Raw genomic sequence first — 7,459 nt, forward strand, 5'->3', positions numbered from 1 at the left:
TTCGTAAGGCGATTATATTAGCGCACAGGCGAATATCTGCACTTGTCCCCAGACAAAGAGGCAAAGACCTGTGCATTCATTTAGTATAGCACCATATTTGCGAATATTTAGAACTTCGAAAAATTCGATTTACGAAAATTCGTATTTTTTATTTTAGTTTCCACCGTACAGATTACATTGATCTGTACTCTGTCAACTACAGTCATCACCCCCCACTGTATCTCGAATGATTCCCAAAAGCTCAGATCTTACTCACATTGCCGAGAAAGTGAGTGAGGTGCGAATCTTCGTAAGGTGATTATATTAGCGCATAGGCGAATATCGGCACTCGTCCCAGAACAGAGAGGCAAAGGCCTGTGCATTCAATGGTATAGCACCATATTCGCGAATATTTAGTACTTAGAAAAATTCAATTTACGAATAGAGTTGAGACGAACATCTCTGGATGCTCGGGTTCGAGAAGTTTCGGCCGAACTTCCCGAAAATGTTCGGGTTCGGGATCCGAAACCCGATCCGAACTTCGTCCTCCGAACCCAGAACCCCATTGAAGTCAATGGGGACCCGAACATTTTCGGCACTTAAAAGGCTGTAACAACAGCCCAGGAAGGGCTAGAGGGCTGCAAAAGGCAGCAACATGTCGGTAAATCCCCTGCAAACAAATGTGGATAGGGAAATGAATTAAATAAAATTTAAAATAATTAAAAATTAACCAAATCAAGAGCGGAAGATGAGGTCCCATAGCAGAGAATCTGGCTTCACGTCACCACCACTGGAACAGTCCATTCTCAGATATTTATGGCCCCGGAACCCAGGCAGAGGAGAGAGGTCCCGTGGACAGAGAATTCTGACTTTCATGTCCGCAGAGAATCAGTCTTCATGTCATAGCAGAGAATCAGCTTCACGTCAGCCACCAATGCAACAGTCCAATAGTCAGAAATTTAGGCCAAGCGCCCAGGCAGAGGAGAGAGGTCCTGTAACAGAGAATCTGGCTTCATGTCAGCAGAGAATCAGTCTTCATGTCATAGCAGAGAATCAGGCTTCACGTCACCCACCACTGCAACAGTCCATTTTCATAAATTTAGGCCCAGCACCCAGGCAGAGGAGAGAGGTCCCGTAACAGACAATCTGGCTTCATGTCAGCAGAGAATCAGTCTTCATGTCATAGCAGAGAATCAGCTTCACGTCAGCCCACCCCTGCAACAGTCCATTTTCATAATTTAGGCCCAGCACCCAGGCAGAGGAGAGAGGTCCCGTAACAGACAATCTGGCTTCATGTCAGCAGAGAATCAGTCTTCATATCATAGCAGAGAATCGGCTTCATGTCAGCCACCAATGCAACAGTCCATTGTCAGATATTTAGGCCCAGCACCCAGGCAGAGGAGAGAGGTCCCATAACAGACAATCTGGCTTCATGTCAGCAGAGAATCAGTCTTCATGTCATAGCAGAGAATCAGGCTTCACGTCACCCACCACTGTAACAGTCCATTTTCATAAATTTAGGCCCAGCACCCAGGCAGAGGAGAGAGGTCCCGTAACAGACAATCTGGCTTCATGTCAGCAGAGAATCAGTCTTCATGTCATAGCAGAGAATCAGGCTTCACGTCACCCACCACTGCAACAGTCCATTTTCATAATTTAGGCCCAGCACCCAGGCAGAGGAGAGAGGTCCCGTAACAGACAATCTGGCTTCATGTCAGCAGAGAATCAGTCTGCATGTCATAGCAGAGAATCAGGCTTCACGTCACCCACCACTGCAACAGTCCATTTTCATAATTTAGGCCCAGCACCCAGGCAGAGGAGAGAGGTCCCGTAACAGACAATCTGGCTTCATGTCAGCAGAGAATCAGTCTTCATATCATAGCAGAGAATCAGGCTTCACGTCAGCCACCAACTGCAACAGTCCATTGTCATATATTTAGGCCCAGCACCCAGGCAGAGGAGAGAGGTCCCGTAACAGAGAATCTGGCTTCATGTCAGCAGAGAATCAGTCTTCATATCATAGCAGAGAATCAGGCTTCACGTCACCCAACATTGGAACAGTCCATTGTCATATATTTAGGCCCCGGCACCCAGACAGAGGAGAGGTTCATTCAACTTTGGGTAGCCTCGCAATATAATGGTAAAATGAAAATAAAAATAGGATTGAATGAGGAAGTGCCCTGGAGTACAATAATATATGGTTAAGGGGAGGTAGTTAATGTCTAATCTGGACAAGGGACTGGACAGGTCCTGTGGGATCCATGCCTGGTTCATTTTTATGAACGTCAGCTTGTCCACATTGGCTGTAGACAGGCGGCTGCGTTTGTCTGTAATGACCCCCCTGCCGTGCTGAATACACGTTCAGACAAAACGCTGGCCGCCGGCAGGCCAGCACCTCCAAGGCATAAAAGGCTAGCTCTGGCCACGTGGACAATTTAGAGACCCAGAAGTTGAATGGGGCCGAACCATCAGTCAGTACGTGGAGGGGTGTGCACACTGTACTGTTCCACCATGTTAGTGAAATGTTGCCTTCCTGCTAACACGTTGCGTATCAGGTGGTGGTGCAGTTAGCTGTGGCGTGTTGACAAAACTTTTCCACATCTCTGCCATGCTAACCCTGCCCTCAGAGGAGCTGGCCGTGACACAGCTGCCTTGGCGACCTCTTGCTCCTCCTCTGCCTTGGCCTTGGGCTTCCACTTGTTCCCCTGTGACATTTGGGAATGCTCTCAGTAGCGCGTCTACCAACGTGCGCTTGTACTCGCGCATCTTCCTATCACGCTCCAGTGCAGGAAGTAAGGTGGGCACATTGTCTTTGTAGTGTGGATCCAGCAGGATGGCAACCCAGTAGTACGCACACGTTAAAATGTGGGCAACTCTGCTGTCGTTGCGCAGGCACTGCAGCATGTAGTCGCTCATGTGTGCCAGGCTGCCCAGGGGTAAGGACAAGCTGTCCTCTGTGGGAGGCGTATCGTCATCGTCCTGCCTTTCCCCCCAGCCACGCACCAGTGATGGACCCGAGCTGCGTTGGGTGCCACCCCGCTGTGACCATGCTTCATCCTCATCCTATCCCTCCACCTCCTCCTCATCCTCGTCCTCCTCGTCCTCCAGTAGTGGGCCCTGGCTGGCCACATTTGTACCTGGCCTCTGCTGTTGCCAAAAACCTCCCTCTGAGTCACTTCGAAGAGACTGGCCTGAAAGTGCTAAAAATGACCCCTCTTCCTCCTCCTCCTCCTCCTGGGCCACCTCCTCTTCCATCATCGCCCTAAGTGTTTTCTCAAGGAGACATAGAAGTGGTATTGTAACGCTGATAACGGCGTCATCGCCACTGGCCATGTTGGTGGAGTACTCGAAACAGCGCAACAGGGCACACAGGTCTCGCATGGAGGCCCAGTCATTGGTGGTGAAGTGGTGCTGTTCTGTAGTGCGACTGACCCGTGCGTGCTGCAGCTGAAACTCCACTATGGCCTGCTGCTGCTCGCACAGTCTGTCCAGCATGTGCAAGGTGGAGTTCCACCTGGTGGGCACGTCGCATATGAGGCGGTGAGCGGGAAGGCCGAAGTTACGCTGTAGCGCAGACAGGCGAGCAGCAGCAGGATGTGAACGCCGGAAGCGCGAACAGACGGCCCGCACTTTATGCAGCAGCTCTGACATGTCGGGGTAGTTGTGAATGAACTTCTGCACCACCAAATTCAGCACATGCGCCAAGCAAGGGATGTGCCTCAAACTGGCTAGTCCCAGAGCTGCTACGAGATTTCGCCCATTATCACACACCACCAGGCCGGGCTTGAGGCTCACCGGCAGCAACCACTCGTCGGTCTGTTGTTCTATACCCCTGCCACAACTCCTGTGCGGTGTGGGGCCTGTCCCCCAAACATATGAGTTTCAGAATGGCCTGCTGACGTTTACCCCGGGCTGTGCTGAAGTTGGTGGTGAAGGTGTGTGGCTGACTAGATGAGCAGGTGGAAGAAGAGGAGGAGGAAGCCGAGAAGGAGGAGGTGGCAACAGGAGGCAAAGAATGTTGCCCTGCGATCCTTGGCGGCGGAAGGACGTGCGCCAAACAGCTCTCCGCCTGGGGCCCAGCTGCCACTACATTACCCAGTGTGCAGTTAGGGAGATATAGCGTCCCTGGCCGTGCTTACTGGTCCACGTATCTGTGGTTAGGTGGACCTTGCCACAGATGGCGTTGCGCAGTGCACACTTGATTTTATCGGATACTTGGTTGTGCAGGGAAGGCACGGCTCTCTTGGAGAAGTAGTGCCGGCTGGGAACAACATACTGTGGGACAGCAAGCGACATGAGCTGTTTGAAGCTGTCTGTGTCCACCAGCCTAAATGACAGCATTTCATAGGCCAGTAGTTTAGAAATGCTGGCATTCAGGGCCAGGGATCGAGGGTGGCTAGGTGGGAATTTACGCTTTCTATCAAATGTTTGTGAGATGGAGAGCTGAACGCTGCCGTGTGACATGGTTGAGATGCTTGGTGACGGAGGTGGTGGTGGTGTTGGTGGTACATCCCCTGTTTGCTGGGCGGCAGGTGCCAACGTTCCTCCAGAGGCGGAGGAAGAGGCCGTGGCGGCAGCAGCAGAATAGGCCGAGGCGGCAGCAGCAGAAGAGGTAGCAGGGGGAGCCTGAGTGACTTCCTTGGTTTTAAGGTGTTTACTCCACTGCAGTTCATGCTTTGCATGCAGGTGACTGGGCATGCAGGTTGTGCTCAGGTTCAGAATGTTAATGCCTCGCTTCAGGCTCTGATGGCACAGCGTGCAAACCACTCGGGTCTTGTCGTCAGCACATTGTTTAAAGAAGTGCCATGCCAGGGAACTCCTTGAAGCTGCCTTTGGGGTGCTCGGTCCCAGATGGCGGCGGTCAGTAGCAGGCGGAGTCTCTTGGCGGCGGGTGTTCTGCTTTTGCCCACTGCTCCCTCTTTTGCTACGCTGTTGGCTCGGTCTCACCACTGCCTCTTCCTCCGAACTGTGAAAGTCAGTGGCACGACCTTCATTCCATGTGGGGTCTAGGACCTCATCGTCCCCTGCATCGTCTTCCACCCAGTCTTGATCCCTGACCTCCTGTTCAGTCTGCACACTGCAGAAAGACGCAGCAGTTGGCACCTGTGTTTCGTCATCATCAGAGACATGCTGAGGTGGTATTCCCATGTCCTCATCATCAGGAAACATAAGTGGTTGTGCGTCAGTGCATTCTATGTCTTTCACCGCTGGGGAAGGGCTAGGTGGATGCCCTTGGGAAACCCTGCCAGCGGAGTCTTCAAACAGCATAAGAGACTGCTGCATAACTTGAGGCTGAGACAGTTTCCCTGGTATGCATGGGGGTGATGTGACAGACTGATGGGGTTGGTTTTCAGGCGCCATCTGTGCGCTTTCTGCAGAAGACTGGGTGAGAGATAATGTGATTGTGCTGGATCTACTGTCGGCCACCCAATTGACTAATGCCTGTACCTGCTCAGGCCTTACAATCCTTAGAACGGCATTGGGCCCCACCATATATCGCTGTAAATTCTGGTGGCTACTGGGACCTGAGGTAGTTGGTACACTAGGACGTGTGGATGTGGCAGAACGGCCACGTCCTTTCCCAGCACCAGAGGGTCCACTAACACCACCACGACCATGTCCACGTCCGCGTCCCTTACTAGATGTTTTCCTCATTGTTATCGTTCACCACAACAACAAAAATATTATTTGGCCCAATGTATTGTATTCAAATTCAGCTGAATATAAATTTGATGCCTAGTATTTAGGCGCTAGGTGACCGGTATAGATTTACTGACAGAATTAGACTTGGAAATGCACAGTAGCGTGTGTGTGAAGTTATTCTGAATGACCCTATGTGCACCTTGAATATTATATACCCTTTTAGGGATAGATTTCAAATAGCTCTGATACAGCAGAAACCACTAAATTATGAAATTGCTAAATTGGGAATTGTATTTCAACCCAGAACAAAAAATGTGCTTTGACGGACACTAAATAACTTGCCCAGCCAGAACAGTACAGCGGCAACGACAGATTTAGCGGGATATAAATTTGAGGCCTAGTATTTAGGCGCTGGGTGACCGGTATGGATTTACTGACAGAATTAGACTGGAATATGGCCAAAAAATAACCACACTATTGCTGGTTAAATGCACTTGGTGTGACAGCTTGACCAACCACACTACTGAGGGTTAAATGCACTTGGTGACAGGCGCAGCTTGCCCCTGATGTAGTATATGGCCAAAAAATGAACAGACTATTGCTGGTTAAATGCACTTGGTGTGACAGCTTGACCAACCACACTACTGAGGTTTAAATGCACTTGGTGACGGGCGCAGCTTGCCCCTGATGTAGTATATGGCCAAAAAATGAACAGACTATTGCTGGTTAAATGCACTTGGTGTGACAGCTTGACCAACCACACTACTGAGGGTTAAATGCACTTGGTGACGGGCGCAGCTTGCCCCTGATGTAGTATATGGCCAAAAAATGAACAGACTATTGCTGGTTAAATGCACTTGGTGTGACAGCTTGACCAACCACACTACTGAGGGTTAAATGCACTTGGTGACGGGCGCAGCTTGCCCCTGATGTAGTATATGGCCAAAAAATAAACAGACTATTGCTGGTTAAATGCACTTGGTGTGACAGCTTGACCAACCACACTACTGAGGGTTAAATGCACTTGGTGACAGGCGCAGCTTGCCCCTGATGTAGTATATGGCCAAAAAATAAACAGACTATTGCTGGTTAAATGCACTTGGTGTGACAGCTTGACCAACCACACTACTGAGGGTTAAATGCACTTGGTGACAGGCGCACCTTGCCCCTGATGTAGTATATGGCCAAAAAGTAAACAGACTATTGCTGGTTAAATGCACTTGGTGTGACAGCTTCACCCTGATGTAGGCTTTAGCCAAAAAACAACCACACCATTGAGGGTTAAATGCACTTGGTGACAGGCGCAGCTTGCCCCTGATTTAGTATATGGCCAAAAAATAAACAGACTATTGCTGGTTAAATGCACTTGGTGTGACAGGTTCACCCTGATGTAGGCTTTAGCCAAAAAACAACCACACCATTGAGGGTTAAATGCACTTGGTCGCAGCTTGTGCTGGCGCACCACAAGACACAAAATGGCCGCCGATCACCCCAGAAAAAACTGACAAACGGTCTGGGCAGCCTAAAAACAGTGAGCAATTGATTATCAGCAGCTCAATGACCCACAGCTGCAGATCAATCAATAATCAAGTCCTTTGGAGGAGTTAATCTGCCTAATCTCGCCCTACTGTCGCAGCCGCAACCTCTCCCTACGCTAATCAGAACAGAGTGACGGGCGGCGCTATGTGACTCCAGCTTAAATAGAGGCTGGGTCACATGGTGCTCTGGCCAATCACAGCCATGCCAATAGTAGGCATGGCTGTGACGGCCTCTTGGGGCAAGTAGTATGACGCTTGTTGATTGGCTGCTTTGCAGCCTTTCAAAAAGCGCCAAGAAA

Source organism: Bufo gargarizans, chromosome 3 (genome assembly GCF_014858855.1).
Source record: "Bufo gargarizans isolate SCDJY-AF-19 chromosome 3, ASM1485885v1, whole genome shotgun sequence".
Taxonomy (NCBI): domain Eukaryota; kingdom Metazoa; phylum Chordata; class Amphibia; order Anura; family Bufonidae; genus Bufo; species Bufo gargarizans.